At 46.2% G+C, this 9,365-nt stretch overlaps 1 protein-coding gene across 1 annotated transcript in view; it reads left to right on the forward strand.

Moving 5' to 3' along the window:
* LOC133649603 (BMP/retinoic acid-inducible neural-specific protein 3-like) overlaps nt 1–9,365 on the forward strand; it is a 71,087-nt gene that overhangs the window by 52,739 nt on the left and 8,983 nt on the right. The gene's annotated exons all lie outside the window — the stretch shown is intronic.

Raw genomic sequence — 9,365 nt, forward strand, 5'->3', positions numbered from 1 at the left:
CGTGAACAACATAACAAGACACCTAATTAATTAACTATCAATCTTTACTAAAGCCGTGACCTTAGGAGTCTGGCTGGGCTCCTCACAGCTCTTTATATGTCCCTGCGTCGAAACTATGACCGAGTCAAGTTCACCTGCTCTCTCCAAAGTGCTCCCGTGAACAACATAACAAGACACCTAATTAATTATCTATCAATCTTTACTAAAGCCGTGACCTTAGGAGTCTGGCTGGGCTCCTCACAGCTCTTTATATGTCCCTGTGTCGAAACTATGACCACATCAAGTTCACCTGCTCTCTCTGAAGTACTCCCATGAACCACTTAACAAGACACATAATTAATTATCAGTAAATGTTTAGTAAAGCCGTGACCTTAGGAGTCTGGCTGGGCTCCTCGCAGCTCTCTATAGGTCCCTGCGTCGAAACTATGACCGCGTCAAGTTCACTTGCTCTTTCCGAAGTGCTCCCGTGAACCACTTAACAAGACACTTCATTAATCAACTATCAATCTTTAATAAAGCCATGACCTTAGGAGTCTGGTTGGGCTCCTCGCAGCTCTCTATAGGTCCCCAGGTTGAAACTATGACCGCGTCAAGTTCACCTGCTCTGTCCGAAGTGCTCCCATGAAGCACTTAACAAGCCACCTCATTAATTAACTATCAGTAAATCTTTAGTAAAGCCGTGACCTTAGGAGTCTGGCTGAGCTCCTCGCAGCTCTCTATAGGTCCCCGCGTCGAAACTATGACCGCGTCAAGTTCACCTGCTCTCTCTGAAGTACTCCCATGAACCACTTAACAAGACACTTAATTAATTAACTATCAATCTTTACTAAAGCCGTGACCTTAGGAGTCTGGCTGGGCTCCTCGCAGCTCTCTATAGGTCCCCGCGTCGAAACTATGACCGAGTCAAGTTCACCTGCTCTCTCCAAAGTGCTCCCGTGAACAACATAACAAGACACCTAATTAATTAACTATCAATCTTTACTAAAGCCGTGACCTTAGCAGTCTGGCTGGGCTCCTCACAGCTCTTTATATGTCCCTGTGTCGAAACTATGACCACATCAAGTTCACCTGCTCTCTCTGAAGTACTCCCATGAACCACTTAACAAGACACATCATTAATTATCAGTAAATGTTTAGTAAAGCCGTGACCTTAGGAGTCTGGCTGGGCTCTTCGCAGCTCTCTATAGGTCCCTGTGTCGAAACTATGACCGCGTCAAGTTCACTTGCTCTCTCTGAAGTACTCCCATGAACCACTTAACAAGACACATAATTAATTATCAGTAAATGTTTAGTAAAGCCATGACCTTAGGAGTCTGGCTGAGCTCCTTGCAGCTCTCTATAGGTCCCCGTGTCGAAACTATGACCGCGTCAAGTTCACTTGCTCTCTCCGAAGTGCTCCCGTGAACCACTTAACAAGACACCTCATTAATCAACTATCAATGTTTAATAAAGCCATGACCTTAGGAGTCTGGCTGGGCTCCTCGCAGCTCTGTATAGGTCCCCAGGTTGAAACTATGACCGCGTCAAATTCACCTGCTCCATCCGAAGTGCTCCCATGAAGCACTTAACAAGCCACCTCATTAATTAACTATCAGTAAATCTTTAGTAAAGCCGTGACCTTAGGAGTCTGGCTGAGCTCCTCGCAGCTCTCTATAGGTCCCTGCGTCGAAACTATGACCGAGTCAAGTTCACCTGCTCTCTCCAAAGTGCTCCCATGAACCACTTAACAAGACACCTCATTAATCAACTATCAATCTTTAGTAAAGCAGTGACCTTAGGAGTCTGGCTGGGCTCTTCGCAGCTCTCTATAGGTCCCTGTGTTGAAACTATGACCGCATCAAGTTCACCTGCTCTCTCTGAAGTGTTCCCATGAACCACTTAACAAGACAACTACTTAATTAACAATCAGTAAATGTTTAATAAAGCCGTGACCTTAGGAGTCTGGCTGAGCTCCTTGCAGCTCTCTATGGGTCCCTGCGTCGAAACTATGACCGAGTCAAGTTCACCTGCTCTCTCCAAAGTGCTCCCATGAACCACTTAACAAGACACTTCATTAATCAACTATCAATCTTTAGTAAAGCAGTGACCTTAGGAGTCTGGCTGGGCTCCTCGCAGCTCTCTATAGGTCCCTGCGTTGAAACTATGACCGAGTCAAGTTCACCTGCTCTCTCCAAAGTGCTCCCATGAACCACTTAACAAGACACCTCATTAATCAACTATCAATCTTTAGTAAAGCAGTGACTTTAGGAGTCTGGCTGGGCTCTTCGCAGCTCTCTATAGGTCCCTGTGTTGAAACTATGACCGCATCAAGTTCACCTGCTCTCTCTGAAGTGTTCCCATGAACCACTTAACAAGACAACTACTTAATTAACAATCAGTAAATGTTTAATAAAGCCGTGACCTTAGGAGTCTGGCTGGGCTCCTCACAGCTCTCTATAGGTCCCAGGTCGAAACTATGACCAAGTCAAGTTCACCTGCTCTCTCCAAAGTACTCCCATGAAGCACTTAACAAGACACCTAATTAATTAACTATCAGTAAATCTTTAGTATAGCCATGACCTTAGGAGTCTGGCTGGGCTCCTCACAGCTCTCTGTAGGTCCCCGCGTCGAAACTATGACCGCATCAAGTTCACCTGCTCCCATGAACCACTTAAGATACCTCATTAATTATCTATCAATCAGTAAATGTTTAATAAAGCCGTGACCTCAGGAGTCTGGCTGGGCTCCTGGCCAGGGCTTGTTCACGCACCCGGAACAATCGATGGTCTGACTCGCAGCGAGCAGCCTGCTGGTCCTCGTCCTCAGCAAATTGGCTCATGCACAGAAAAGAGCTAATAACGCGAGATGGCGTTATTGTGAAACAAAACCATCATTAGCATAAACACATTTTCCGCCCCTGATTGGATTAGCGGCCTCGACCGGCGTTTACGGGGCAATTTACCCGCAGGTAGTCTCCTCTCAAGCGTGAATATTTAAGAAGCAGCTGCCAGCCAAGCTTGTCTCTTCCCCCGAGTGTGGGGAAGACGACTTTACACAAAACAAGGAGATATCTTTAAAGAAAAATTAAAAAGCAGACTTTTAGTAAAACTTTTGTACCCCATCAAGGCCAAAAGTGGATGCATTGTTATCCTTCTGATCGACAGTTTAGTTCGGCTTGTAAAAGTCATGGAAGTGTGGAATATTTGCTAGGTTACGATCTTTCAGTCCATGTCAAAGACAGCGAGCACTTTCACATTATTGGAATTATTTCATTTATTTGTGTATTTCTTTGACGGGGACAGTACAAGTAAACATTGCTCAGGTTCCCCAAAATGTCCAAAACGTGCCCAGCAAAGTCCCACGGGAAGGCGGGGAGAAAAGTCAGAAAAGTCGGTAAAGTGTTCAAAAATCCAACCCAGGTTTGAGTCCCACAAGTCCCGCCGCCGGCCGGGATGCCCAAAATGTCCAAAACGTGCCGAGCAAAGTCCCACAGGAAGGCGGGGAGAAAAGTGAGAAAAGTCGGGAAAATGTTCGAAAATCACACCCGAGTTCGAATCCCACAAGTCCCGCCACCAGCCAGGATGCCCAAAATGTCCAAAATGTGCCTAGCAAAGTCGCACTGGAAGGCGGGGAGAATAGTCTGCAAAAGTCGGTAAAATGTTAAAAAATCACCCCCAGGTTCGAGTCCCACAAGTCCCGCCGCCGGCCGGGATGCCCAAAATGTCCAAAACGTGCCGAGCAAAGTCCCACGGGAAGGCGGGGAGAAAAGTGAGAAAAGTCGGTAAAGTGTTCAAAAATCACACCCAGGTTCGAGTCCCACAAGTCCCGCCGCCGGCCGGGATGCCCCAAATGTCCTAAACGCGCCCAGCAAAGTCCCACGGGAAGGCGGGGAGAAAAGTGAGAAAAGTCGGGAAAATTTTCGAAAATCACACCCGAGTTCGAATCCCACAAGTCCCGCCGCCGGTCAGGATGCCCAAAATGTCCAAAATGCGCCTAGCAAAGTCGCACTGGGAGGCGGGGAGAATAGTCTGCAAAAGTCGATAAAATGTTTAAAAATCACCCCCAGGTTCGAGTCCCACAAGTCCCGCCGCCGGCCGGGATGCCCAAAATGTCCAAAAAGTGCAGAGCAAAGTCCCACGGGAAGGCGGGGAGAAAAGTGAGAAAAGTCGGGAAAATGTTCGAAAATCACACCCGAGTTCGAATCCCACAAGTCCCGCCGCTGGCTGGGATGCCCAAAATGTCCACAACACGCCTAGCAAAGTCGCACTGGAAGGCGGGGAGAAAAGTCTGCAAAAGTCGGTAAAATGTTCAAAAATCACCCCCAGGTTCGAGTCTCACAAGTCCCGCCGCCGGCCGGGATGCCCAAAATGTCCAAAACGTGCCGAGCAAAGTCCCACGGGAAGGCGGGGAGAAAAGTGAGAAAAGTCGGTAAAATGTTCAAAAATCACACCCAGGTTCGAGTCCCACAAGTCCCGCCGCCGGCCGGGATGCCCCAAATGTCCTAAACGCGCCCAGCAAAGTCCCACGGGAAGGCGGGGAGAAAAGTGAGAAAAGTCGGGAAAATGTTCGAAAATCTCACCCGAGTTCGAATCCCACAAGTCCCGCCGCCGGCCGGGATGCCCAAAATGTCCAAAACGCGCCTAGCAAAGTCGCACTGGAAGGCGGGGAGAATAGTCTGCAAAAGTCGGTAAAAGGTTCAAAAATCACCCCCAGGTTCGAGTCCCACAAGTCCCGCCGCCGGCTGGGATGCCCAAAATGTCCAAAATGTGCCGAGCAAAGTCGCACTGCATGGAAGGCGGGGAGAAAAGTCTGCAAAAGTCGGTAAAATGTTCAAAAATCACCCCCAGGTTTGAGTCCCACAAGTCCCGCCGCCGGCTGGGATGCCCAAAATGTCCAAAATGTGCCGAGCAAAGTCCCGTGGGAAGGCGGGGAGAAAAGTGAGAAAAGTCTGTAAAGTGTTCAAAAATCACACCCAGGTTCGAGTCCCACAAGTCCCGCCGCCGGCCGGGATGCCCCAAATGTCCTAAACGCGCCCAGCAAAGTCCCACGGGAAGGCGGGGAGAAAAGTGAGAAAAGTCGGGAAAATGTTCGAAAATCTCACCCGAGTTCGAATCCCACAAGTCCCGCCGCCGGCCAGGATGCCCAAAATGTCCAAAACGCGCCTAGCAAAGTCGCACTGGAAGGCGGGGAGAATAGTCTGCAAAAGTCGGTAAAAGGTTCAAAAATCACCCCCAGGTTCGAGTCCCACAAGTCCCGCCGCCGGCTGGGATGCCCAAAATGTCCAAAACGTGCCGAGCAAAGTCCCACGGGAAGGCAGGGAGAAAAGTGAGAAAAGTCGGTAAAGTGTTCAAAAATCCCCCCCAGGTTCGAGTCCCACAAGTCCCGCCGCCGGCCGGGATGCCCCAAATGTCCTAAACGCGCCCAGCAAAGTCCCACGGGAAGCCGGGGAGAAAAGTGAGAAAAGTCGGGAAAATGTTCGAAAATCACACCCGAGTTCGAATCCCACAAGTCCCGCCGCCGGCCAGGATGCCCAAAATGTCCGAAACGCGCCTAGCAAAGTCGCACTGGAAGGCGGGGAGAATAGTCTGCAAAAGTCGGTAAAATGTTCAAAAATCACACCCAGGTTGGAGTCCCACAAGTCCCGCCGCCAGCCGGGATGCCCAAAATGTCCAAAACGTGCCGAGCAAAGTCCCACGGGAAGGCGGGGAGAAAAGTGAGAAAAGTCGGTAAAGTGTTCAAAAATCACACCCAGGTTCGAGTCCCACAAGTCCCGCCGCCGGCCGGGATGCCCCAAATGTCCTAAACGCGCCCAGCAAAGTCCCACGGGAAGGCGGGGAGAAAAGTGAAAAAAGTCGGGAAAATGCTCGAAAATCACACCCGAGTTCGAATGTCACAAGTCCCGCCGCTGGCCGGGATGCCCAAAATGTCCAAAACACGCCTAGCAAAGTCGCACTGGAAGGCGGGGAGAAAAGTCTGCAAAAGTCGGTAAAATGTTCAAAAATCACCCCCAGGTTCGAGTCCCACAAGTCCCGGCGCCGGCCGGGATGCCCAAAATGTCCAAAACGTGCCGAGCAAAGTCCCACGGGAAGGCGGGGAGAAAATTGAGAAAAGTCGGTAAAGTGTTCAAAAATCACACCCAGGTTCGAGTCCCACAAGTCCCGCCGCCGGCCGGGATGCCCCAAATGTCCTAAACGCGCCCAGCAAAGTCCCACGGGAAGGCGAGGAGAAAAGTGAAAAAAGTCGGGAAAATGCTCGAAAATAACACCCGAGTTCGAATGTCACAAGTCCCGCCGCTGGCCGGGATGCCCAAAATGTCCAAAACACGCCTAGCAAAGTCGCACTGGAAGGCGGGGAGAAAAGTCTGCAAAAGTCGGTAAAATGTTCAAAAATCACCCCCAGGTTCGAGTCCCACAAGTCCCGGCGCCGGCCGGGATGCCCAAAATGTCCAAAACGTGCCGAGCAAAGTCCCACGGGAAGGCGGGGAGAAAATTGAGAAAAGTCGGTAAAGTGTTCAAAAATCACACCCAGGTTCGAGTCCCACAAGTCCCGCCGCCGGCCGGGATGCCCGAAATGTCCTAAACGCGCTCAGCAAAGTCCCACGGGAAGGCGGGGAGAAAAGTGAAAAAAGTCGGGAAAATGCTCGAAAATAACACCCGAGTTCGAATGTCACAAGTCCCGCCGCTGGCTGGGATGCCCAAAATGTCCACAACACGCCTAGCAAAGTCGCACTGGAAGGCGGGGAGAAAAGTCTGCAAAAGTCGGTAAAATGTTCAAAAATCACCCCCAGGTTCGAGTCCCACAAGTCCCGCCGCCGGCTGGGATGCCCAAAATGTCCAAAACGTGCCGAGCAAAGTCCCACGGGAAGGCGGGGAGAAAAGTGAGAAAAGTCGGTAAAGTGTTCAAAAATCACACCCAGGTTCGAGTCCCACAAGTCACCACATGAGAGCACACAAGTCAACTTTTAGGACCTGTTTTTCTTTTCTCTTCATCCGACAGAAAGGAACTGAAACTGGGATATACCTACTTGAAAGTGGGGACGTGTCGCTCCATCCGACACCAAACTGTATCTTCGTGAAAATTGCCAATGAATGCCTGTTACTGCATTACCACATTTAGTGCATTACCACTTTTAGTACATTACCACTTTTAGTGCATTACCACTTTTAGTGCATTACCACTTTTAGTACATTACCACTTTTAGTGCATTACCAATGTTAGTACATTACCACTTTTAGTACATTACCACTTTTAGTGCATTACCACTTTTAGTACATTACCACTTTTAGTACACTACCACTTTTAATGCAATACCACTTTTAGTGCATTACCACTTTTAGTACATTACCACTTTTAGCGCATTACCACTTTTAGTGCATTACCACTTTTAGTGCATTACCACTTTTAGTACTTTACCACTTTTAGTGCATTACCACTTTAAGTGCATTACCACTTTTAGTGCATTACCACTTGTAGTGCATTACCACTTTAAGTGCATTACCAATTTTAGTGCATTACCACTTTTAGTACATTACCACTTTTAGTGCATTACCAATTTTAGTACATTACCACTTTTAGTGCATTACCAATTTTAGTACATTACCACTTTTAGTGCATTACCACTTTTAGTACATTACCACTTTTAGTACATTACCACTTTTAGTGCATTACCACTTTTAGTGCATTACCACTTTTAGCGCATTACCACTTTTAGTACATTACCACTTTTAGTGCATTACCACTTTTAGTGCATTACCACTTTTAGTGCATTACCACTTTAAGTGCATTACCACTTTTAGTGCATTACCACTTGTAGTGCATTACCACTTTAAGTACATTACAACTTTTAGTGCATTACCACTTTTAGTGCATTACCACTTTTAGTGCATTACCACTTTTAGTACATTACCACTTATAGTGCATTACCACTTTTAGTGCATTACCACTTTTAGTACATTACCACTTTTAGTGCATTACCACTTTTAGTACATTACCACTTTTAGTGCATTACCACTTTTAGTACATTACCACTTTTAGTGCATTACCACTTTTAGTGCATTACCACTTTAAGTGCATTTCCACTTTTAGTGCATTACCACTTTTAGTACATTGCCACTTGTAGTGCATTACCACTTTAAGTACATTACCACTTTTAGTGCATTACCACTTTTAGTGCATTACCACTTGTAGTGCATTACCACTTTTAGTGCATTACCACTTTTAGTACATTACCACTTTTAGTGCATTACCACTTTTAGTACATTACCACTTTTAGTGCATTACCACTTTTAGTGCATTACCACTTTAAGTGCATTACCACTTTTAGTGCATTGCCACTTTTAGTACATTACCACTTGTAGTGCATTACCACTTTAAGTACATTACCACTTTTAGTGCATTACCACTTTTAGTGCATTACCACTTGTAGTGCATTACCACTTTTAGTGCATTACCACTTTTAGTACATTACCACTTTTAGTGCATTACCACTTTTAGTACATTACCACTTTTAGTGCATTACCACTTTTAGTACATTACCACTTTTAGTGCATTACCCCTTTCTGCAGTCCCCCGGCTGACAAGCGGCTAGCAGCTATTAATGTTTCTGTATACACATCTCCCAGTTTGTGGAACGCTCTCCCTGACCACCTGAGGGCACCACAGACTGTGGATGCTTTTAAAAAAAAGCTTAAAAACCCTTCTTTTAAAAAAAAAAACATTTTTTTTTTTAGATATATGTGTGCTAGTTCTGGCTATTAGGCTGTTCTAGTTTTGATTTATTTATTTTATTATCTTTTTTTTTTTTTTTAATACACTGTAGCACTTTGAGGTTGTTTGCTCAATGTAAAGTGATTTTTACAAATAAAATATATTATATTATTATCATTATTATTTTCAGCATCTCTGTTTTACGAAAACTATTTGTTTGAGTACAAATCATTATGGCCGCTAGCGAAGAAAAAAATCCATAAAGTAGCTGCACCGTTTTATAAGTCGCGGGTTTCAAAGCGTAGTAGTCCAACAATAACTTCTATACTTACAGCGTTTAAATAAAACGTAGTTTTTTACAGCACTTTAGAATAGTCCATTAGTTACATTGTTGGCTGACTTTTGCTAGCCTTTATTTACGTGTTAGAATGCATTAGAAAAAAAGAAAAAGATAGGTGTGCTAGTCTCACATGAGGATCGTGAACGATTGACAAAACTACAATTCCCCTTTAAGCTCCTAACTTTCAGCTCCATTACGGCATTTCAAGTACATTATCACTGGAGTGCAACGTGGCATTTTCTTACAAACACTCAATGCCACGTGAGCGTGACAAGAAGTTGTGAAATAACTCAAGCAGAAAAGTTAGAGAAGTTTTCCTCGCCGTTAAAAAAAAAAAAAG

Source organism: Entelurus aequoreus, linkage group LG05 (assembly GCF_033978785.1).
Source record: "Entelurus aequoreus isolate RoL-2023_Sb linkage group LG05, RoL_Eaeq_v1.1, whole genome shotgun sequence".
NCBI classification, from domain to species: domain Eukaryota; kingdom Metazoa; phylum Chordata; class Actinopteri; order Syngnathiformes; family Syngnathidae; genus Entelurus; species Entelurus aequoreus.